The sequence below is a fragment of the Stegodyphus dumicola genome, chromosome 4 (assembly GCF_044657685.1).
Source record: "Stegodyphus dumicola isolate Sdum_Otavi_A_Nest chromosome 4, ASM4465768v1".
Lineage (NCBI taxonomy): Eukaryota > Metazoa > Arthropoda > Arachnida > Araneae > Eresidae > Stegodyphus > Stegodyphus dumicola.
In genome coordinates, this window is record NC_140771.1 from 13,047,481 (window position 1) to 13,071,746 (window position 24,266).

General features: G+C 31.3%; 1 long non-coding RNA gene across 1 annotated transcript; it reads right to left on the reverse strand.

The window, feature by feature from the left end:
• Positions 1-1,522: 1,522 nt before the first annotated feature.
• On the reverse strand, positions 1,523-23,276 carry LOC118186135 (uncharacterized). The gene is made up of 4 exons (XR_015040481.1): positions 23,240-23,276; positions 5,475-5,535; positions 2,125-2,240; positions 1,523-2,026 (listed from the first exon to the last, which is right to left on the reverse strand). It is a non-coding gene; the product is annotated as an uncharacterized LOC118186135 (long non-coding RNA).
• Between the last annotated feature and the right edge of the window lie 990 nt (positions 23,277-24,266).

The following is a 24,266-nucleotide window of genomic DNA, read 5'->3' on the forward strand; positions in this document are numbered from 1 at the left end:
GCTAAATATCCTTTCGCGTAAAGGGTTTAAAATTTTGCCCGATTTTATTCCGACATTGTACTTTAAACTGAAATTTCAGCTGAACGCAAATTGAGTGTGTCAGGGGAACGTGAATATTTGTTTGCATTAGCAATCATCTGTTTTTGAAATGGCTTACAACTGAACGCAAACTGAGCGTGTCAGGGGGGGATAGGTGAACATTTGTTTGCATTAGCAATCATCTGTTTTTTGAAACAATTTAAGGCTGAACACACAACCTTTGCACAAATCATTTTAATTACAATTTATAATATCTAGAACAGCGGTCATTTCGTATGACCGCCGGGATTTCTAGTTTCATATATCTGGCCAGTTAAAGCGACATAGCGTACGAATCTGGAGTTTAGAAACCCCACATGAAACACTAGAAATTGGAAGAGACAGCCCAAAGGTTAACGTCTGATGCGCAACCGAATCATTAGGCATTTTTCTTCGCTAAAGAAACAGTTAATGGTGGCATCTACCTGGACATGCTTCAACTCTTTGCTTTTCCTCAGTGGGAGGATTTGCAGCCCAATGCTTAATTCCATCAAGGTGCTCCATCACACTGGTTTAGAGCACTTTTTCCAATCGATGGATAAAACGGGGTTACCCAATACCATGGCCACCAAGGTCTCCAGACATCACATCCCTCGACTTCTTTCCGCGGGGTTATTTGAAGGATGCTGTTTACCGGACACAGGTTGCTAACATCGTCGCATTTCAGATGCTTTTACCACTGTCACACCGTACCTGGCAGGAAATTCAATACAGACTGGATGTGCTCAGAGTCACAAATGGTGCACATGTTGAGGTGTACCCCTGAATAGAAAAAACTTTGATGAGTTGCACTAATGACTGCAGAAAACAGAATGTAAATATCTTTTTTTTTATTTTAGAAGTTATTAAAGTTTTAAAGATAATTCTTGGACACCCTATGTAATTTTTAACAATGTCATCTAAATTCAGTTTATTTTCCATTAGAAAATTGTTTAATTTTCGATAGAACTGTAAGTCATTCTCTTTGAGGTATAACGATTTAAGCCTTAAAAATTAATCCATTACCAAATGTATTTTTAATTTTATCTTCGAATTTTTATTTTAACTCGCGGATCTCTGAGGTTTGAATCACGGCACCCAGATTGAAGACCACTGAACTAAAATAGAGAAGACAATACAGTAAATATTTGTATCGAGAAAAAAACTTTTCTTCGAGAAACAAACAAATAAATAAAAATAAACAAATAAAATATACGTACTTCATGGATAAATATGAAGTTCCAGAAGTATTGCCGTCTTTGAAAATGCAATGAAATTTCACTAAAGTGAAATCGTTGAGCCATGATTTCAAAGAAATGAGAATACTCCACCGTTGATATGTCCTAGAAAGCCTTTTTTAGGTTGCAAAGCTGAACATTCTTTTTGATGATATTTCGGGCTCAATGCTGTCTCATTTGGTATGTCTGTTTCTTAGATCATCAGTCCATACCGAATGAGATTACATCGCTACCCTTCAGTGACTTAATCCATTCTTCAATATACAAAAGATTTCTGATGCAAAATAATCAGTAATTACGCAAAACTAATATACAGAGGAAAGTTCAAGACATGAATAACTAAAAGTTTTATTTCTAAGACATGAGTAACTAAATAAATTTAGTTAAGTATTATGTTTTAGTTCTGATTTCATCAACAGATGGCGCCACTTGCTTATTCTTGTGCAGGCTTTCTTATCTTATCTAATCTTTATATCCTATCCTATCTCGTTCATTTCCGGTTTTGCATTGAGGATGGTGGTTCAGTAAAACAATCGAAACTAGTCCTGTGAAAATTTTGAAAATATAACGCTGATTTTTGTTGTTTGACTTCTGAATTAGTAACTAAGTAAGTGTTTATACTCTTTCCTGCCATTGAAGACATCTGTTTAGTCGCAACCCTTAATTTTGAAGATGGAGTTAGTTCACAGCGCAGTTTTGGACCTCATGTTTAAAGCACCGTCGGCATCATTCTGTTGTCAGAAAGGAGAATTATATATATATATATATATGGAAAAAAAAAAAAAAAAAAAAAAAAAAAAAAAAAAAAAAAAGGCTAGATCATTGAAACCTTTTTCCTCGAACTGTCTATCCTGAGGGATCTTAACTAGGAACTGAATTCCTGTTTGCTTGTCCATAAGAGCTGTGGCTGCCAGAGTGGAGATTTCAACGTGCATAATGAGCATTCTAAGAGAAAAAGAAATGAGAAAAAAATTAAGGATTAAAAAAAGAGAAAACATTAGTTCAAAAGTAAATATATTTCTGTAGAAATTTCCACGTATAGTTTAAAGACATTTATAATCTTAAATAACGATGCACGATTTATTTTTAAAATATAAATTAACACTAAGAGAGGGATTCCAAAAAATATCTATTAACAAATGTACTGTATTCTATTACGTTATTCTAGAAGTAAGTTTGTATGAACGGTAACGGTGGCTTTTACACTGACAACTTATTAAAAATTTCTTTTTAAAATACAACACAACATCTTTCCATTCAGGCTGAGCTATAGAAAATCCATATGTACAGTAAAAGGCTAATTTAAGCGAGCTTCAGTTAGCAGGAACGTAGCTGAGCCAAAACGGTGCAGAAAATAACAACACTAAGTCCATAAGTTTAAAAGCCGTTTACATAGTTAATTACTTTTTTCTTCCACCCAGAGCTAAATATTTTTCTTCTTTCTTCTTCTTTAGAGATAAATACAGTGGAATCTTGAATCACGAATAAATTTTCAGAATGAGAAATGTCTCTGAAGACGAACGAGTCTCTAGATACTAACAAGTAATCCTGCAGAAAATGATACTTCAAAATGTAGTTAATGCAGTGGAGGAAATGTCTTCAGTAGAAGAGGAAGGAAGGAGGTTTCAAGTAATTAAAAATTTGATCCTCAAAATTTGTGCAAAATGGGGTAAAATTTCATAGAATATTTATCAACTTAATAAAGTAATAATAAACATAGCATAAATATTTGCAATGGCTATGCATGCCTTAGAAATATTTTAAAAAGTAGATATACACAAATAACATTAAATAAATTTTTAATTTAAAAAAAAGAAAAAGAAAATCTGGCGATTCTTCTTTTCAGTAGTATATAAAAGTATTTCAAGCCATATTGAAAAATTTCTTAGCATTTGATTTTGTAATAGAAATTAATATTTTCATTATTGTTATGTACTACTAAAATGAGAGATACTTCAAAAAGTTAAATCATATAACATGAAATCATTGTTTTAAATGAATATTTTATCTTGAACGAGTACTAAGAGGAAAATTGCATTACAACTTTCGATTGCATTTTCTAATCGTTCCACTAAGAAATTCTCTAACTTATTGTATTTTTTCTGCTAAATTTTAAGTGCTTAAATAAGTAGGTAACATTAAATTTACCAGTAGATGCAAGCGATGCTAAAAGAAAGAGAAACAAAAATCAGAAAGACTGTAATTATCTAATATTTTTATGGAAAGAACTTTCCTTTCAAATAATAACATTTTGCACCCTTGGCTTCTTTACTGTTTTATACTTACGCCTTCGTATGGTACTATACATTTTTAGAACAACTTCGATGCCTTTTAATTTATGTTTAAAATGTAAAGAATATTTTTAAAATGTTTTATCTGATAATCTTTTTTCTGGACTATAAATCTGCATTGTAAGTTCCATGATAGAAGGACTTTTCCTTAAATTCCGCTTCCTCTTCCACCACATTCCAGAATCCACTAATCGTAGTGGGTTTGTGTTTAGAAGAGTTCCTCTTAAGAGACCAAAGATGCAACACTCCATACGTGAAACATCAGAGCACTTGGCAGGAATACGTTGAAAAGTAATATATGCAATAATATCTGTATCACTCTTCATTTTTTCAAGGAATGCAGTGGTATTTTTCGAAGTATGACTTATTTCTTTGTCTTGATGAAGTTTAACTCTTTGAAAGTCGTTCGGATAAAGAAATGGAATTTCTTCTGTAAATATCGTACTCAAAACTTTCTCTTGATAATATGTTGAGTTGATTTTAATATTATTCCTATGCTTTTTGCTTTTAATTTTGTAATTGTTAAAGAATCCTGCTACAGTCGTAAACCCTTCACTGTAACTTTATTTGCATTGCCGGAAACAGGTTTGTACACTTTTTTTCTCCCCGTTTTCGAGAATATGTAGCCCTTTTTTTCTTGCAGTCATTTAGGTAAACCTATGCTTTATCAAGAGTCACTATGTATTTCCATTTATCTCATGCTAAATAGTTTCCGTACAAGGTTCTAGAAATTGCTTTACATTGACTCACATGCCTTCGCAAAAGCTGGTGAATATTATGAATTTTAGTTTTAGTTATGAATCTTAGTTTATTATTTTATTTATTGTCACAACAGATGTATTTAAAAACTTTGCAGCTGATTTTTGCGTCAGCGGATATTCTCCTGTTAACAGACGATTTAACTTTAGAAACAGTACATACACTGAGAAAATAAAATAAAATTAAAAAAGGGACAGTTCTATATCTTCCGTTCTATTGGTCCGATTGACGAAATTCAAATTGCGTTTTTCATGCCTCGAAAGCACGAGTTAGGATATATAATAGATTTATATATAGCATCATTCTAATATAGGTATTTTGACACAAAACCGGACATTTTTCTGAAAAGAAATGCCAATTTTTTCCATATTTCAATTCTACGACTCAAATTATGCCAAACTGCCAGTTTTGTAAAAATCGCACTGATAGCTTTTAAAAAATTAGCTCTCAAAATTTTAGCTTAAAAAATTTTTCAGAAATTTCAGAATTTAAAAAATAAATAAATAATAATAAAATCTTTAAATATTCATTAAAATTATTAATTAGATATATCATGAATCAAGTACATTTTTATTTAAATCCCGCAGATACTTTATAAAAAAAATATTATTAAGAACTGAGGTTAGGGCTTTTAAAGAACTTCACATTTTGCTCAATAACGGTCACATTAAATCTAAAACCTAAATTAAATATCTTACACTGTGACAAATGGTAGCACACCGGCGCATGGAAAATAAAAAACATTTTATTTAGGGGCTAAATTTGGGCTTCCAGATGCCCATATTCGGATGGAGACGTACGTTATTCAAAATTGGATGACCCTAGGTACCTTTTTTTATCACAATGCGAGAAACATACATACATACAATTATGCAGATTCTTCATTATTTAATTTCTTTAAATATAACACAAGGATATAATGTTTGGCGACAACAATTTGAAAAGTGATTCGCCGTTTATAGTGAATCAACACGAAATGCCAAAACGAAATTAATAGCCCCTTTGGGCTAACAATATTTTTTAAAAAAATTGCAGCAGGAAAAATACATTATTCTACACTACATTTCTCTTATAATACATATAGCATATTACAGAATTACAAATTTTGTAATTCTTAATAAATACTTACCCTTAAAGCATGTTATTGTTATTCATAATCCCAAGCCTTTCGTTCAGATTCAAAGAAGTACCTTAATAAGAAAATTTTACCTTTATTTTAAATCTATATATTATGTATTTTTGGGAAAACAAAACTTGTTTTTATGGTGTCAGTGTTATTTACAATTCAGGTGGTATTAAGTAATAATTAGAGAACTTACCAAATTCCTATTAACCCAGAATTTATGGCAGGCAAGAAATCCCATAATAAAATTACTAAAATGTTCATAAATGGGAGAGTTTTAGTTTTTAAACACCAAGTTCCTTAAAAAACACCAACACCAACCTATGTCATAAACACCAACCTCTATCATATAATTTTATAATTTTAAACTAAAAATTTTTACTCGATAGATATCAAATCTAATTCGAAGTAAATTCAAATTTAACCTAAATTAGAATTTACTTTATATTAATTATTCATATGGCAACTTATAATTTTCTTCACCGACATTTTTTGAAATGTTTCAGAATATATTATAAAGCATATAATACTGACAAAATTTATAAAAGCTATTTCATATAATATTTTACAATATTAATGCATGAACATTTGAGTATATACAGGGGTTGGACAAAAATATGGAAACACCTTTAAAAAAACATGTTTCTTTGCTTAATATGGTGTAGGAAACCCGTTGGCATCCAAAACAGCTTGCAGTCTTCTCGGAATGGATAAATACAGTTCCTGTATGTTTGACAAGGGAATATTATACCATTCTTCCTGAAAAACGGTGGCAAGTTCAGATAACGATGTTGGCGGTGGATAACGAGAACGCACTTTCCGTTCCAATGTAGACCACAAAGGTTCGATAATATTCAGGTCTGGTGACTGTGGTGGCCAGGGAAGATGGGACAACTCATCCTCGTGCTCAGAAAACCAGTCCTGGACAATGCGAGCTGTGTGAACAGGGGCTTTGTCGTCTTCGAAGACACCATCACCATCGGGGAACAAAGTTTGTACCGTTGGATGAACTTGATCGGCAAAAATGTTCACATAAGTCTTGGCAGTCATGTGCCCTGACACAGTTATCATGGGGCTAGCAGAGAACCACGATATGGCTGCCCAAACCATAACAGAACCCCCGCCATGTTTCACTCTTGGCAACAAGCAGTCTGTATTATAGGCTTGAGATGGCGTTCTCCAGACGTGAACTCGGCCAGAAGTGGGAAACAATGTGAAAGAAGACTCGTCAGACCATATTACTCGCTTCCACTGCTCTATAGTCCAGGCTTAATGACTTAAACACCACCTTTTCCTGTTGCGGGCATTAGCATCACTGATGAGTGGCTTCTCGATTGCAGCACGGCCAGCAATTCCCTGTTTATGAAGCTCCCTTCTAATTGTTTTGGTGCTCACAGGGTTCGGTAACACAACATTCATTTCAGCAGTAACTTTTGCAGCTGTGGTCTTCTTATTTTTCGTCACAATTATCCTTAATGATCGTCTGTCACGATCACTCAGGACGCACTTTGGTCCGCGCTGTGATTTAGCAGATGATGTTTTTCCGCTTTTCAAATATGCGGAATAAATCTTCGATACAGTACCTCTTGAATCACTAAACACCTCAGCTACCTTGCTTACGGAAGCACCTACCATATGTGCTCCAACAATTTGCCCACGTTCGAAGTCTGTTAACTCTGACATAATGCAATGACAACCTCACATAACAGTACTCCGACAACAACTGAACTGTTTAGCACATTTACGAAGTTGTATAGGTGAAGTCAGTAGTCAAAAATGCCAGCGCCACCAACACATTTCATTAAAATCAATCTTTCTTTTCAAACATGCATTTCACAAGGTGTTTCCATATTTTTGTCCATCCACTGTATAAATTAACTGCATGCACTTAAAATCATGTGATACATTTTATTGAAAAAAATGTCATTAGTACTCTAGAAAAGCCTCTAGGATTAGAAATCTAGTGTTCTCGGGAAAAAAAAAATGTAATTAGTACTCTAGATTGGAATAACAATAAGAGTCAGAATATTTGTTTGAGGACCGTTAAAGAAACATACGTAGAAAAATGCATTAAAAAAGCAAACATTGCTATTACCCAGAACATAAAAAACATCTCATTTTTCAGAATTCTATTTCTTGACTTACACTTAAACAAACGAACGAACGATAAAAAATATTTGCTGCCAAATTTTGATAAGAAAATAAGCGCTATAAAACTCAGCATTAATAAAGAACGTAAGTCAGTGGTCAAAATCATCTGAATTCCATCAATTATCTATACCTTCCTTTTCAGTACCTAAAGAAACCTAAATTTCTCTAGCTGAAATAATACGAAGTGGTAGGGGTTTAAGACATTATTTGCTCTTTTGACAGTTATGGAGGCGCGCTTACTGAGAATCACGACTTTATTTCGAATCTCAACAATAGAAACATAACTTATATTGAACCAGTGACTGCTTGCTTGTTTCAGTGACTGCTATCAGCGCGTGCAACATGACAATACCGATGCGTGTTGTTATCGGAATTTATTCTTATTCACTCTTTCGGGTACTTGTCTTGGATCCTTATTATTTCAGCCAATGTACGGGCAAGTAGCATTCCAGAAGTAAGAAAATTGCTGCAATATGACCTATTTGAGTTAAAATTGAGAATTTATGCATTATTTCTTAACTCATTTTCCCAATTTTGCTTTTTCATGTTCCTTGCGAAATATCTTTAAATGACTCTTTAAAAAGGATTCGTGTTTTTTTAAGATATCTATAGTAAAGCATTTGTTTCTTATTGGGATTTAAAGATCTTCAAAGAGGTAGATTCGGTGAAAAGTAATTTGATCTGTGAAAGAAAGAACTGTGGATGTCTAAAATCTTGCCATTTGTCTAAAACTGACGTCATTTTGTCATTTGTCTTAATATTTGAGGTTTATTACACTGATTACATTTAATTTTTTTAATAAAATTAAGTACAAAGAAGAGATAGAAAGGAATATGGAATGTACACACAAGAAAAAACGGTTGAGAAAAATTGCTTATTTATCTCAAATGTTATAAATTAAGGGATAAAAATGAGCAATAATAATAAAATCATTAAAAAGAAGCAGAAAAACTAAATAGCGATGTGAACATTTCTTACCATCCAAAAGAAATATTTAAAAATTAAGGTTTTGTAGAAAATAGTACCTTGGCATAATGAAAAAAGTGTTGCGTATCCTCATGGCCATTTGCTTTAAAACCTTTTATTTATCTTCAAAATTAGAGCCGCACATTGCTTATCGATATAAAAATAGGAAAATATCTTACTATTAATGTCGGTTCACTTTTCAAATCGTTGCCACCAAATGTTTTCGCTCTGTGTTATATTTAAAGAAATTAAATAATGAAGAATGTTCATAAATAGTTCTCGCATTATGATAAAACAAGGATACCTAGAGCCATCAAATTTTGAATAACGTAATCTTCCATTGAATATAGGCATGTGGAAGCCCTAATTTTTTTTAATTTGCTTTATTATCGATTTCATATTTTATAACACTTCAGCGAATTTTTGATTAAGAAACTAAACGATTTCAAAACGAGCAATGGCACACTATGGGGGGGGGGGAAAAAAAAAAAAACACATCATTTTATTTCCAGCGCGCGAGACTGTGTTTCAGAAATTCTAGAGATATACTCTCTTAAATATTTAATGAATAAAAGGTAATACAAAAACGTTAAAAATCGGCCCTTGCGCGTAATATAAAATCTGAAAGGTTTTGGATTTTTGTTTGGTAAGACTAAGAGCTTTTCCTGCATCGCTTGTTATATCTTCAAGTTACGCTTTTGAAGGCAAAGTATTATGTGTAAAAATAGGTTTTCGTCTATGATGATTAAACACGGAAGCAACGAAATGTGTTAAATTTGTATCTAAACCTCTATTTGAAAGATTCATTCAGAGAAATAAACAACAGAAAGTCTTGGTAGTAGAGTTTACTAAAAAATTACTCAAATCAGCCAAAATGTCCCAAATCCAGATTCTTTTTTTTTTTTTTTTTTTTTTTTTTTTTTTTTTCGGGGGGGGGGCTATTTTTGATATAATTCCTCGAATTGTTGTTTAAAACGATTCCACAAAATTTTATAATAAAATTGTACTTTTCATTTCAGTTCTTTTAATTATTCATTGTGATTATCAGTAACAGGTAAGATTCAGCACTAAAAGCGTAATTCGTTTAGTAGCATTGTCCAGTTACGTATTATTTATAATTAATTAAATGTGAACTTTATAATTTGTCAGATCCTATCCCTTTTTAAACAAGATGCTTCCTTTTGGAGTTATTTCATATGCAGAATATATCAGACTCTAGATCTTGATTAAAATTACAACATAAGAAAATGAGACCCACTGACTACATGCAATAAAAAGTTAAATAGAAAGCGTTGTTAGCGTCATATTTTAGTTGCGAGATTTCTCCCTAACCCCCCTTTTAACCAGGGTAATACTGCAAATGACGTTCATGGTTAACTCAAAATCACAGTTAACAACTGAAGGTAGTACAGACGAGAATAATCTGTGTTATAATTGACATAAAAATGATATTAACTCATCTGTGTTTTTAAAGCTTTTTAATCTGGAGAATAGATTAATTTTTTTTACATAAATTACACCAGTATTGGAAACAAAAGAAGCGGTCTTTTTCCATTAACCTTTATGCTTTTATAGAAATCAAAGGGAAACGGAAGATTTATTTTTCTGATTGAGCAGTTTAGTTTTAATGGACGATTTGATCTTAGTTATATGTCCGGGATTATGTATACAATTAAATTACGCACTGCTATGAATAAAAACAGCTTCCAAGATAATATAACATCTTCAATGATTATTGTTATTACTCGCAGTTTCTTTTCTTTTTTATGCTTTATGTTTAAACAGCCATGTTCTTCGCTGTGGTTTGTGATAAGTAATTTTTCTATAGTTTTCCTATAAAGTAATTGGAAATGACAATGCAATGGAGTAAAGTGTTTTTTTAGCCTAAAGGAGCTTTAGCTGAGAAGGGCTATTAGTCTGAAAAAGAGATTTTTCGTTGAATTACTGCAAAAGGCTGAATAATTTTTCAAAATTTTGCCAAAAACTATTATTGCCCTGTATTATTTTAAAAGAAATGAAATAAAAGAGAATGTGCATGAATATATACATTTTTCTTGCAAAACGATGATACCTAGAGCCGCCAAGTTTTAAATAAAGTAATCCTCCACCCGAACATGGGCACATGGAAGTTTTATTATTTATTTCACATTTTGTAACTTTAATGAATTTTTTATTAAAAAATTCAACGATTTCAAAGAGAGCAATGGCAACGCAGTACTGGGAAAAAATTATCTCCGAGATAGACTGCCCAGCAGAAATTCTAAAGATATGCTGTTTAAAAAATTTTGTGATATTGCTGTTGAATTGAATTTTATGTGGTTTATGAGAGAAGAACATGATAAGTAAAAATAACATAAAACTTTTAGAAAACGTCCGTTTGGGTGTAATATAAAATATGAATGCTTTCAGATTCCCCCCCCCCAAAAAAAAATTTGATTAAACATTTAAAAGATTTTTCATATACATCTTGTTTAAATCACGAACTAAGCAAACCAGAATTTTACTCTTTTCACCATCGGATACAGCCAAAAAAGATCCTTTCAATGATACTTGTATGAAAATTGTAACTTCTTTTTCGATTTTGTGTTGCTTTTTCGAGCATTTATAAAATCGCTTGATTTTTTTACAATATTTTACGTTTATGATTTTAAAGTTTTATTATCTAAAAATGTGTGACAAAGTTTTGAAATTTTCACAGATTATAAAACTTTTTGTCTTCTTTTAAAACAAAAAAGTTTAAATGTATCAATTCAACAATTTTCTACACTTTTTTACAAATGTGTTGCAATCTGATGTTTCTAGAGCAAAAAATCTTTTGCAGTTTGCCATCTTGGCGCAGTTAATGACGAATTGTCGATATTCGTTTTCTCATTTTAGCTAAGTGCTCGTTATGTAACATTATTATAACATCCAATTTCAGAAACTGAATATTAAAAGAAATTTCTTAAATTCTCTCAATGACATGAGGTTAAATTTCTTTATTTCACAATTTTCTTAGAATTTATTGCTTGTATTTTAATAATGACTAAAGATTTCATCATTTGTAGTGTGTAATTGAGACTGAGAAAAAGGAAAATAAAATGCAATAATTGAAAAAGAAAAGTTTTTATAGAGCAAGCTTTTATTTAAAATGGATATGATGTTGATGCACTAAAAGGAGAATAATAGTATGACATATGGTTTAATAGAAATAATAGATTAAATATTTTTGTTTATAGAAGGAGTCTTCAACCCGTGGCCCGCTGAAGGTATTTTGGTGGCTTCACATTTGAATTTGAAGAAATTTAGATTTCAAGAAAAATTGCCTTGTCAGCGTTTTGCCGAAAAAAATATTCTTCCCCTTATTCTTGATATTTAAAGCATTTTATTGACATTTATTTGAGATAACATTTCCAGAAAATGACGAATTTTTCAAAAATTTCACTTTTTCTTATGTAATTTATCTTATGTAATAATGTTCCAACTCCAATTAGAATTTACAGATTTACAGCGTGACTCAGCCGTAAAATGCAAGTTTCTTGAAAATCCTACATTAATTGATTTTTATTCGAAGTATGTGACAAAACACAAGTATCCAGGAATTCGTAAATATGCACTCTTCATGCCTTCTATCTTTGGCAGTATCTACATATGTCAACAGCTTTTTTTTTTTTTTTTTTTTTTTTTTTTTGTAAAATGAAATTCCTAAAATCAAAACCAAGAACACGGCTGACAGACAAACATTTGGAAGAAACTTTACGAATTGCAACAATACAGATTTAACCGGATTTTGAAGCTTTAATCAAGCAAAAACAATGTCAAATTTCACATTAAAACTGAATTAACTACCATCTCCTGCCAGTAATTGCAAGTTTTTCTTTCCCTTTTTTATTGCAAATGTAACATCGTTCTGTATAATCATCTTTATACTTTTTTTCCATAGTCAGAAAAAGATTTAAAACATACATACATATATACAGTGTCTCAAAAAAGTGATGAGACACTTGTGCTTTACAAAAGGAAACTGCAATAAAATAAATTTAAAAAACATGTAAAATTTTTTGTGAGTGTGTTTCATACTTAAATTTAGTAACAATTATTACATAACCTACATTTTCTCAAAATATTAAAATATTAATTTAATAAAAATAAAATTGTTTAGAACGGAGCAGAAAATGGCTCACTTAAGTGATGGGACACTTACTTTTCCATCAAATATTTATCCAAAAATTTTACTTTTTAAAAGGTTTTAATATTTTGTTGGATTTCCTTTTACTTTTAAAACATGATTTAATCTTCTTGGGATGGTTTCGACTAATTTTTTTGTGATTTCTGGAGTGATTTTACCCCCATTCTTCTCGAAGCGCCGATTTTAATTGTTGTTTTGAAGAAATGGTGTGTTTGCGAATTCTTGATTCCAATTCTTGCCAAATATTCTCTATGAGATTTCAGTCTGGAGAATGTGGTGGTGTTTTTATTATTTCAGGACAGTTATACAGCAGCCAGAGTCTAACGTTCAAAGCACTGTGCTTGGGGTCATTGTCCTGGTAGAATTTAAAATCGTTATGAAGGTTAAATTTTCGTGCTGAAGATTTCAAATTTTGATTTAAAATGTCAATATACTTGTACTGATCCATTATACTGTCAATAAAAACAAGATTACCAACTCCAGCGGACTCCACCCCCATACCATAACTCCTCCTCCACCATGTTTTACTGTTGGCACCAAGTTCTGTTTTCTTCCCTGGGTTTTCTCCACACCAAGATTCTACCGTCAGAATTAAATATATTAAATTTACTCTCATCAGCAAATATAACTTCATTCCAGTAATCAGAATTCTTATTTATGTTGGATTTTGCGAAAGCCAGTCTGAGTTTTCTATTCTTTTCACTTACGAAGAATTTTTTCCTGGCTGCTCTACCGTGATATCCAGTAGATCGAATTACTCTTCTAATAGTCTCAGAATTAACAATTACTCCATATAATGCTTGTAAATCAGGCAGCAACTTTAGGAGCACTCATTCTTGGATTTTTTTTAAAGATTTCGAACGATAATTCGCTTTATTCCATCGGATAGCTTTGATGGTCGGCCAGGTCTTCTTTTATCCTGAATCATATGATTCTTTTTATATCGTTTAATGATATTGAAAACTGTTGAATGACTGAAGTTAACTGTTTCAGTAGTTTCTCTAATAGATTTTCCACGTTCAATATGCAAATTAATAACTAATTTTCGAATTCCAGGCAAAGTTTCTTTTCGTTTAACATTCATGGCTGCACAGAGCTAAAAAACACAAAAAATTCCAAAACAAACTGGACAGAAATACTGCAGACGATTTTATAAATTATTGGCAATTGCTTTTGAGTAAAAATAAATACCCCAAAAGATATTTTTATTGCATAGTACGTAGTGTCCCATCACTTAAGTGAGCCATTTTCTGCTCCGTTCTAAACAATTGTATTTTTATTAAATTAATATTTTAATATTTTGAGAAAATGTATGTTATGTAATAAGTGTTATTAAATTTAAGTATGAAACACACCCACAAAAAATTTTACATGTTTTTAAAATTTATTTTATTGCAGTTTCCTTTTGTAAAGCACAAGTGTCCCATCACTTTTTTGAGACACTGTATATATACAAATCTGTAACACTATCTCTTCGCTTAGAATCAATTGTAGTCTTGCAAAACAAACCTCCCTTTTTTGTATAGATTTTTTGACTACACTATGTTTTATGACAGACATGTGGCCCGCGGATCTTTGTGAATTTATTTATGTGGTTGGTTCTCAGGCGTGAAAGGTTGAAGACACCTAGTTTATAGAATTCCTCGAATAGCGCCTATTGTTGGGGGCCTAAAAAACGAAATCTATTAATTTAATTGCATTATCAAAGGTACGAGTCATTTTGATTTTTAATTTATTATCCTTTCATAGACGCGATATGAAACTGTAAATATAAATAGTTAATCTATAATAGCTATATGTCAAACTATTATTATCCTTTTAGTGCATTAATAATAATACCCATTTTAAATAAAAGCTTATTCTATAAAAATATTTTTAGCTCAGAAGACATTGACCCACAAGGGCTATTAATTTCATTCTGGCATTTTGCGTTTGATTCACTATAAATGTCGGTTTCCTTTTCAAATTGTTGCCACCAAATATTAAGGGAGCCCTGTATTATATTTAAAGAAATTAAATAATGAAGAATCTGCATAAATGCATATATGTGTCTGGTATTGTGATAAAACAACGGTACCTAAAGCCATCAAAATTTGAATAACGGACGTTTTCATCCGAATATGGGCATCTGGAAGCCCAAATTTGGAATTCGTTTATTATCTATTTCATATTTTGTAAAACTTTAAAGAATTTTTGATTAACAAACTCAACGATTTTCAAACCGAGCAATGGCAACACTATACGAAAAAAAAAAATTATCTCCAGAGCGCGAGATTTTGTTACGGAAATTCTAAAGATATGCTCATTTTAAAATTATTTTGCAATATTGCTGTTGAACTGAATTTTCTGGTTTAAGTAGGAAGAAATTGATATTTAAGAAATAAAAATAACACACAAAACGTTAAAAAACGCCTCTTTGGGCATAATGTAAAATCTGAAAGCTTTCAGCTTTTTATTTTTAGTCCAGAAGGGCAAAATTTACCCTGAAGAACTATTAATTTCGTTTTGGAATTTTGCCTCGATTCACGATAAGCGTTGCTTCACTTCTCAAATTGTTGCCACCAAATATTATCGCCCTGTATTATATTTAAAGAAATTAAATAATGAAGTATGTTTCTCGCACTGTGATAAAACAACCCTACCTAGAGCCATCAAAATGTGAATAACGTAATTTTCCATTGAATATGGGCATGTGGAAGCCCTAATTTTTTAAAATTTGCTTTATTATCGATTTCATATTTTGTAACAGTTCAACGAATTTTTGATTAAGAAACTAAACGATTTCAAAGCGAGCAATGGCAACATTGTACGGGGGGAAAATTATCTCCAACGCAGCCGCCCAACCGGTATAGTGGTTAGCATTGCTGACTACCGTGCCGAAGGGTGCGGGCTCGAATCCCGGAGAAGGCATGGATGTTTGTATATGTTTAATAAAAATTTTGTAAAAACGTTTGTTGTTAATTTCAATATTAACCCTCACGGATTGGAGGAAACGGCGTTCGCCAAAGTCCTCATCTTCTTTCTTCTTGTTTAAAAAAGCAAGATTGATACTGATACTGATACTGATACCGATCTCCAACGCTAGAGACTGTATCGGAAATTCTAAATATATGCTGATTTAAAAATTATTTTTCGATATTGCTGTTGAACTGAATTTTATGGGTTGAGTACGTAGAAATTGATATTTAATAAATAAAAGTAACACACAAACGTTAAAAAAACGCCCCTTTGGAAGTAATTTAAAATTTGAAACTTTTCAAATTTTTGCGATTTTCTTCTTTTTACTTTTTTTAATTGTATTTTAGACAAAACTCGGGCAATTTGCTCGAGATTAACTGCATTTGCACATTATTGTATGCTTTAAAAATAAATCCCTTAGGATTAATAAACAAATTTTGCTACCTCATCCTTAATGTTTTATTTAAATGGCGTATTGTTTTCGCTGGAAACGAGAGTGGAATACTTGCACTATTTTGATATTAGTTTTTGTTTACAAAAAAAGCTTGAGTGATTTTCTGGAATTCCTATTTAATATGATTTATACATCATGAATATGCCGTAGTAAACATTTCTCAAAATAAAATGCATTATGTATATATATACATACGTATATACATATTTATATAGCCATTTAAAATTGAATTCGATTTCCTCAAAGGATTTGCTTTATTCACAATACAAGAATATCAGTTTTGGATGCATATCAAGTATTAAACTTAAATCTAAAAGACGATATCGCAAATTTTCATACTCTACTTCTAGAATTTTGTCTAAACGCATTTTCTGAAACGAAAATATACTGCTAAAACTTAATTTAAAATAAAATTTTTGCCATTGCTTTAAAACCAGATTAAACGCTACTTTAAGTATAGCAGATTAAAATAAGTTGGGATAGGGTTAACATATTGCACGTAATGTTTTTGATTGCTTTTAGGTAAATGATATTAAATCATTCCAGTCATAAATTTATTTAGTTGACTTAGTAACTTTCAGCAGAACTTATATATTTCCTCTATTAATCATATTTTTATGAAATTTTATCTCTTGACTTCATTATTTGTAAAATATTATCAATAGACTATAAATTCTGAAACCAAAATTGCAATATTTTATTACCTTGAAATACCACTTCATTGCTAAATTGAATTTCTCAGATTCCAATGTTATTTTCAGAGAATTGGTTACGAAACGTTGTGCTCGAACATGCAAACGATTAACAGTTTTTTTTTAATCTTTGATTGCGAAAGGTATTGGACGATTTCCTCGCGGAAATTCCAAAGAAAATAGCTGCTATAAAAAGAATGTCAGTTGGCCTGGGAGAGTAGGAGGAATAAATGTGCGTTTCAGTTTAATTTTATATACACTTGTGGATAAAAAATTGCAATTTGTTTTATCTGGATGAATGTTCGAATGTGCTAAACGTACTTCAGAACAACAGTAATTGCACTTTTATATGTTAGAATTCAAACATTTTCTGACGAAAGCAACATCCAGAAATCCTATGTAAATCAATACTGAATGCATATTATCATTAGTGTCATTAGTATGTATCTTGGATGACAATCCTTTGACTTTTAAATGTATATTACGCTTGCAAAGCTACTAAGAAGCGTTTCAGTATTATTTAATATGTCTTCTTTCACGGAATTTTGAAAAGACATTATGGAAATGTTAAAGAATTACACCTCCGTAGGATCATTTTGAATATTTAATTTTTTTTTCTGACACGAATTGATCATTGATCATTTAATTGATTTTTTTTGGATAAAATTGCATTTTTATGAAATATCAGATAAATTACGAAAATCAAGTTAAAATGAGTGGAACGTGACAAGCTTGAATGTAAATCTTCTGCTCTGTAAATATTTTATGATATTTTACTATGATAAATATTACTCAAAGGTTGTAATATTAAGGTTGTAATAAGTTGTTACTACTCAAAGGTTGTAATAACATTACATGCTTGATTTAAATATTCTGTTCTGATATTAATATGGTATAATATTTTGTTGGGATAGTTTCTATGTCAGTAATTACAATTAAACTTCGATTCACGAATATAGTCGTTTTTCAAGGCAGTTTGCCATAAGAAATGTTTGTGAACCGAAACTATTTTCTCCGTAGGATTTAATGTAAAAAGGATTAATTCATTTAAACATTACAAAAATACCTTGTACACAAGTTCATAAATTAAGATCTATAGAAATCATTAAATCTAACCTAAGAAAAACACAATATTAAACAGATAAAACAGGCGAAAAATTAATTTTATCAAACCTGCACGAAGAAGAAAGGTTAGCATAAGTGAATAATCAGGCAGAGAAAGGGTAGAGATGTTCGTTTTTAGATGAAAAGTCCCTTTACATAAAATTATCAGGTAGCTAACTGTCTTTAAATGACACTTTTGTAGAATAGAAGGTTCTTATGCATAGCATCTTATTTTATCTTTTATTTTTATCTTAGCTTTTTCGAGTCTCGGCCTGAGGGCATTGCTCATTTTTTCATCTCTCCTGCTTCTAAATAGCCTAATGACTCTACAGAGTCTGCTTCAGACGTTTTCGGACTCCGTTTCAGTCAGAATTTGCTAACGCGATTTGCTGTTGTCTATGTTTTAAATGCTTCTAAACTGAGACATGGCATTGTCACTGAAGATACTTATGCTTAAGTTGCTACTGCATTATCAGATTGACATCATTAGACGTTTTACACAGTGCACAATTTGCATTCTATTCCTTTGCACGGGAATTTCATGGATCAAAGAAATAGGATCATTTATTTCTTCTTTTCCCTTCCTCTGAAGACATTTTATTCATAATCGGCTTTTACTTCTGCTTCTCAAGTTGTTTCAGCTCTTTCTTATTGAGCTCATTTTTACGGTCTTATAGTTACTGGTTCAAGTGTCCATTGTTAACTACCAAGGCCCATAGTGCCTGGACACACAGTATTGTAAATAACAACAACAAAAAAAAAAAAAAAAAAAACTTTAAAGTTTTTGCCTGATATACAATCTCGCCTTAATTTTCTCCGAGCCAAATTTATTGTTTTGTCTGTCATTACTTGCCAGGCTGTGTTAAAGTGAGTTAACCAATAGAAAGTATTAAAGTAATGTTTCCAGAAGTCCATGGTATATTCTATGCCATTGATTTCCTCAAAACACCTTCCAAAATTATTTGCTGCCGACTTGAGTGAACATATCTCAAAACGTAATTAGGCACCCGAGATATTCTTGTTCAGACTTGTTCGTGAACCAAATTATTCGTGATGAAACATATTCATGATTCGATGTTTCACTGTAGTTAAATACATCCTTCAATAAATATATGAAAAGATATTGGAAAGATTAATTAATATCTTTTGTTAAGTCATTTTTAAGCTTAAGAAAACGTGAAAATAAATGTTTTTAACACTGATACACACACACATACACACACACACACACACACACAAAAAAAAAAAAAAAAAAAAGTTTTACAGATTAAAAAAAAAATGTTTCAACTTTTGGGAAACTTAAAGCGTTTAAATAAATTACAGGGCGGAATGAATAAACATATTTAAAGCTGTGGTTACTATGTAGATATATGAAAATTAATTTTTTTTTAAATTTCTTAAAGGCAGGAAAACAAACTTCATTACAAACAAACGTCATTCATCTACTTTAAGTTTTTGAATTGCATTTTATTAAGACAATAATCTCTACATACGAGTAATAAAAGAAAGAGTCTGTGTGTCTTGTTCGTGCTGCGCGTAAGCTAATAGACCCAGGGCTACGAAATTTGGTATGTAGGTGCATTTAGACAAGAGCCAGTGCATCTCGAAGCGATTTTTTTCGAAATTCGAATCAGATTTTTTTTTAATTCATCTTTCGATTGTATAGCATCATTTTGAATAATTTCATTCTTTCAGAAATGTGGTTTTTGCAACAGTTTTTCATTCAATTGTATACTGGACTGCTGACTGTTGAAAATCAGCACTGTTGCCACTTGGAAAAACGAGGGCGATAATTTTGTGAGGTTTTTAAATTGAATGTTTCTCTTGGATACTGGACGTTTGTTGAGAGAAGGCAACGGAAAGTTGGTTAATTTATTTATTAGGATAATTAATTAAGGGGTATTGCCTATTTCATTGTAATTTTGTTATATGTAATATATTTTTTTTAATGAAGTTGTTCTGCAGAGTAAAATTCTGCGGAGTTTTTAAATTTAACGTTTGGTGTTCCCTTCAGGCATTTTTCCGGTACATTTAAAAACCAGACAAAGGCTGGCAGCATAGTTGCTATTTATAAATATTTATAACTTTTAAAAATAATTTGTAACGTAGAAGTGCTATTTGTGCGAGTTTGCCGGAAGTATACAGCTTATACTGATAAAACCTTACACAACATAAAAAGCACTCTTTGTGTCGTGGCACGAACAATAGTAAGCAGCACGAACACTAATAGTAAGCAGCACGAACGCGCAGCACGAACGCGCAGCACGAACAATAGTAAGCAACGAAGTTTATAATTTCATACGATACCATATAAAAGTATAGTATTTAGCTGTCTGACTGCGCTATATATACAACCTTAAGAATGTAGGTAATGTTATACACCCTGGTGCTTTTTAATAGCTCCCAGGCACAAAAGTTAATGAAATGGGTAATGCATTTGAAATGAAATGGCCCGGATCTTTCTTTTTTAAGTACTGCAAGTTTTTTTCCATACCCCCTTTAGAAAAATATGTCTTAATTAACTAGATCAATATGTTATAGGCACTTTATGTGAAGACAATTATAGAAATTTGTTAAATTTCAATGCATTTTTTATCATAAAAATTAACATTAAATTTATTCAATAATAATATCAACTTCAGCTTCATGTGTCACTTAATGTCATGTAATGTTTCTAACAACAGAGAGAACAATACAATTATATTCCTTCTTTAATAAGATGCAAAAATACGATTCATAGTCATATATTTTTCAGTCTGATGCGATATAGAACACACATAAAAATTTTCTGTAGAAAAATAAGCTTTTTCTCTCTTGTTATATCAGCAACAATGGCACGCAGTTTTTAATGATTTTCTTCTTTCTAATCAAATGATCGTAAAAGCTCAAGTTTCATCCAATAATCCACATATATTCAATTTTGGTCAATTAAATGTGACAAAAAATATCACAACTGATCAGAAATCAATAACGCGAACAAACAAACAGGCATTCTTCTTTATCTATGTATAGATTTTGTAAAATTTACAACTTTTTGATTAAAAAACTGTACGATTTAAAAGCGACCAGTAGAAACACTTTTCGAAATACAGCATTTTTATCTCCAACGCGAGAGACTGTTGCCACAATGAGAGCGAAAATTAGTGTTCTCAGAGTTTTAAATTAATATCTCGGCTGATAAAAGTCGGGCGAAGGCGGTAATAGTCGAAATGGCTTTCCACGAATTTTTGCAATAGGGAATAATATATTTAATTCCAGGCAATGCTATTTTTATTTCATTGTAAAACTTAGAAATTTTTTATTAACAAACTCTACGATCTGAAAGCGAGCAATGGCAACACTTCTCGAAATAAAGCAAATTTTTATCTCCAGGGTGCAAGACTATTGCCACTCGAAAAAATGAGGGCGAAGATTACGTTTTCTTACGGGTTTTTAATTAATGTCTCTGCTTTTAGCTACTTTTTTTTTAGAAAAAAGTGGACATCGACTTTTTTTAAAAATTTTTAGTTTATAACAAATAGAAATAAGCTGCTTATATTACATGCTTTAATCCAATAAGAAAAGCAGAGGGAAGTCCTAAATGGCATTTAATTTTTCAATGGGATGTATTATTAATTCGTCTTTTTCAAAAACGTCAATGTGGTACATGGAAGGAACCAGTTAAAGGGAAAGTATGGAAGCCTTCGACGACAAATCTATAAGAGAAGAGGGTATAGAAGCAAAAGAAAAAAGAAAGAAAGAAAGAAAGAGCAATGCCCATATACTATCTTATTCAAGCAATAAAATTCATTCCGTTTTAGACTCATGTTATCAGCTGAAAGATTATATTAGTTAATTAAAATTCTAATTGGCTAATCTTTGGAATATGGTAACAGGTAGTTTGTCGACATTTTGGTAAGGCGATAAAGGTTATTAGCTAGGACTTTAGCAGTGTACATGGATAAAGTCAAGAGTGTGCGCAATGCCATTTTTTAAGTGAAAATAGGTCGACGTGTACATGGATACCGTGTATGTGCAATTCTTAAAAACGCGTCAATAAGTGGGAGATTCTGCACTTTCTCCCAATTTCGCACTTAATCTTTGTCATGATTAAGCACTTTTGTTCCATAAAAGTTCTAGCATAAGCATTATTCGGCTAGCAGATTGTTGGGAAAAAATGTTGAAAGAGAGAGGAGAGGGGAAAAAAAAAAAAAATCTTGCAGGCTGCTGTAGCAGGGTTGGTCGCCAAAAAATCGCCAAGTTACCATAATCGGAAGATCAACCTTCTAATTTTAATTAATTCGTTCCGGATTTAAACAGATAGAAAACAGATAGAAATAGCTTAAACAGATAGAAATAGCTCGCTTTGTTTTCATCATATTAAACCAAAATAAGTCAGCAGCAAGTTCATTAGACTTAAAATCTAAAATTATCAGGAAAAAATACAAAGTCACCAAATTTGAAATTGAACTCTTTATTCTAAGATTCTAAATTTGTGGATAATAGTTTTAAAATGATATAAATCATATGTAAAACACAATTCTTTCTTAGATATTAGAGAATTTGAGCTTTACACCCCCCGGACAGACAGAAGGTAATTCCAAATGTCGCTTTGATGTCCGAATTTTTTTTACTCCCGCCAAAAGGTGCATCCAACAATATGTAAATGAACCGTCAAAACACGAAACATTTTCTAATGCACTATGAGAATATTTACACATTCCCACAGAAAGAAAAGAGCATCGTTAAATTATAGTAATTTCGAAACATTTTCCATAAATAATATATTATACTGAATTGTAAATATACGTTTATTATAGGGAAACAGAAAACAATGAATAAAACAAATTAACAGTTTTTTTGTCATTAACAAATTAATAATAAAATCTATTATTCTTATTAACACATTCATACATTATGATCCAAAATATAAATAAATAATAAAATAGTTAAAAATCGAAAACGATATTATTCGATCATAAAAAAGCTAGAAATCGTGCTGAGTAAATTTCTTAATAAATTTCCGCAGCAAAAGTTTTTAAAAAAGCAGAATTAATAAAGCATATAATAAAAATATAAGAAGGCAATTCTTTTACTCAGTTAAGAAAATTAATAAAATGAGAAATACTTGATAATAACATTTGTAATTACAATACTAAAAGTGCTAGTGTATTAATTTATGCACCTGTAACTTCCAAATATTAGCAGCATGCATATTATTAGCAAATTGAAGAGACTGGTAACTTTAATGTAGTTAAAGAAAACGATACCCCGAAATTCAAAACGTTTCTCCACATACCTCGAGCGAAGCCGGAAACAACCTGTTGCTGTAGAACTTGGAAATAGACTGAGCACAAAGGCTGCTGAGATTGCGCAAAAAAGAGCGCCAACTCAGCTGTTTGAAAGATTAATCGCCAAATGAACTATTTCCTGAAAACAATTGCATTAAACTGCCGTATATAGCTGAAACCGGAGTCTAATCGAAAACAAAGGAAAACTCTAGAAGTAAATTTATTTTGGAAAATAATTGGAGATTAAATATGTTTTAAAATAAGTTAGAAATGCAACGAAAAGAAAGAAAAATAAGTCTTTGTTTTCGTTGCATTTAGACTTTTGGACTTTTAGTCCAAAGGGGCAATTTGCACAGAAAGACTATTAATTTCGTTTTGGCATTTTTCGTCAATTCACGATAAGCGTTTTCAAGTTGTTGCCACCCAATATTATCGTCCTGTGTTATATTTAAAGAAATTAAATAATGAAGAATCTGCATGAAGCATGTATGTTTCTCGCATTGTGTTAAAACAACGGTACCTAGAGCCATTAAAATTTGAATAACGTAATCTTCTATAGAATATGAGCATGTGGAAGCCCTGATTTGAATTTAAAGTTTGTTTTATTATCGATTTCATATTTTGTAACACTTCAAGGAATTTTTGATTAACAAACTCAGCGATTTCAAAGAGACTAATGGCAACACTGTACAAGAAACATTTTTATCTCCAACGCGTGAGTCTCTGTATCGGAAATTCTAAAGGTAGGCTCATTTAAAAATTATTTTGCGATAATTCTGTTTAACTGAATTTTATCGATTAAGTGCGAAGAACATAATATTTAATAAATAAAGGTAACAAACAAATGTTAAAAAAACGCCCCCTTCGGATGCAATGTAAAATCTGAAACCTTTCAGATTTTTAGTTTAAAATGCTGATATTAACGAAACATTTTCCACATACAATGACATCGTATGCATTCGAGTGCTTTCTTGGACGTCAGAATATGACCTTATATAATAATAACATGTTTAATGGGGTGTACTCCAACTGCGC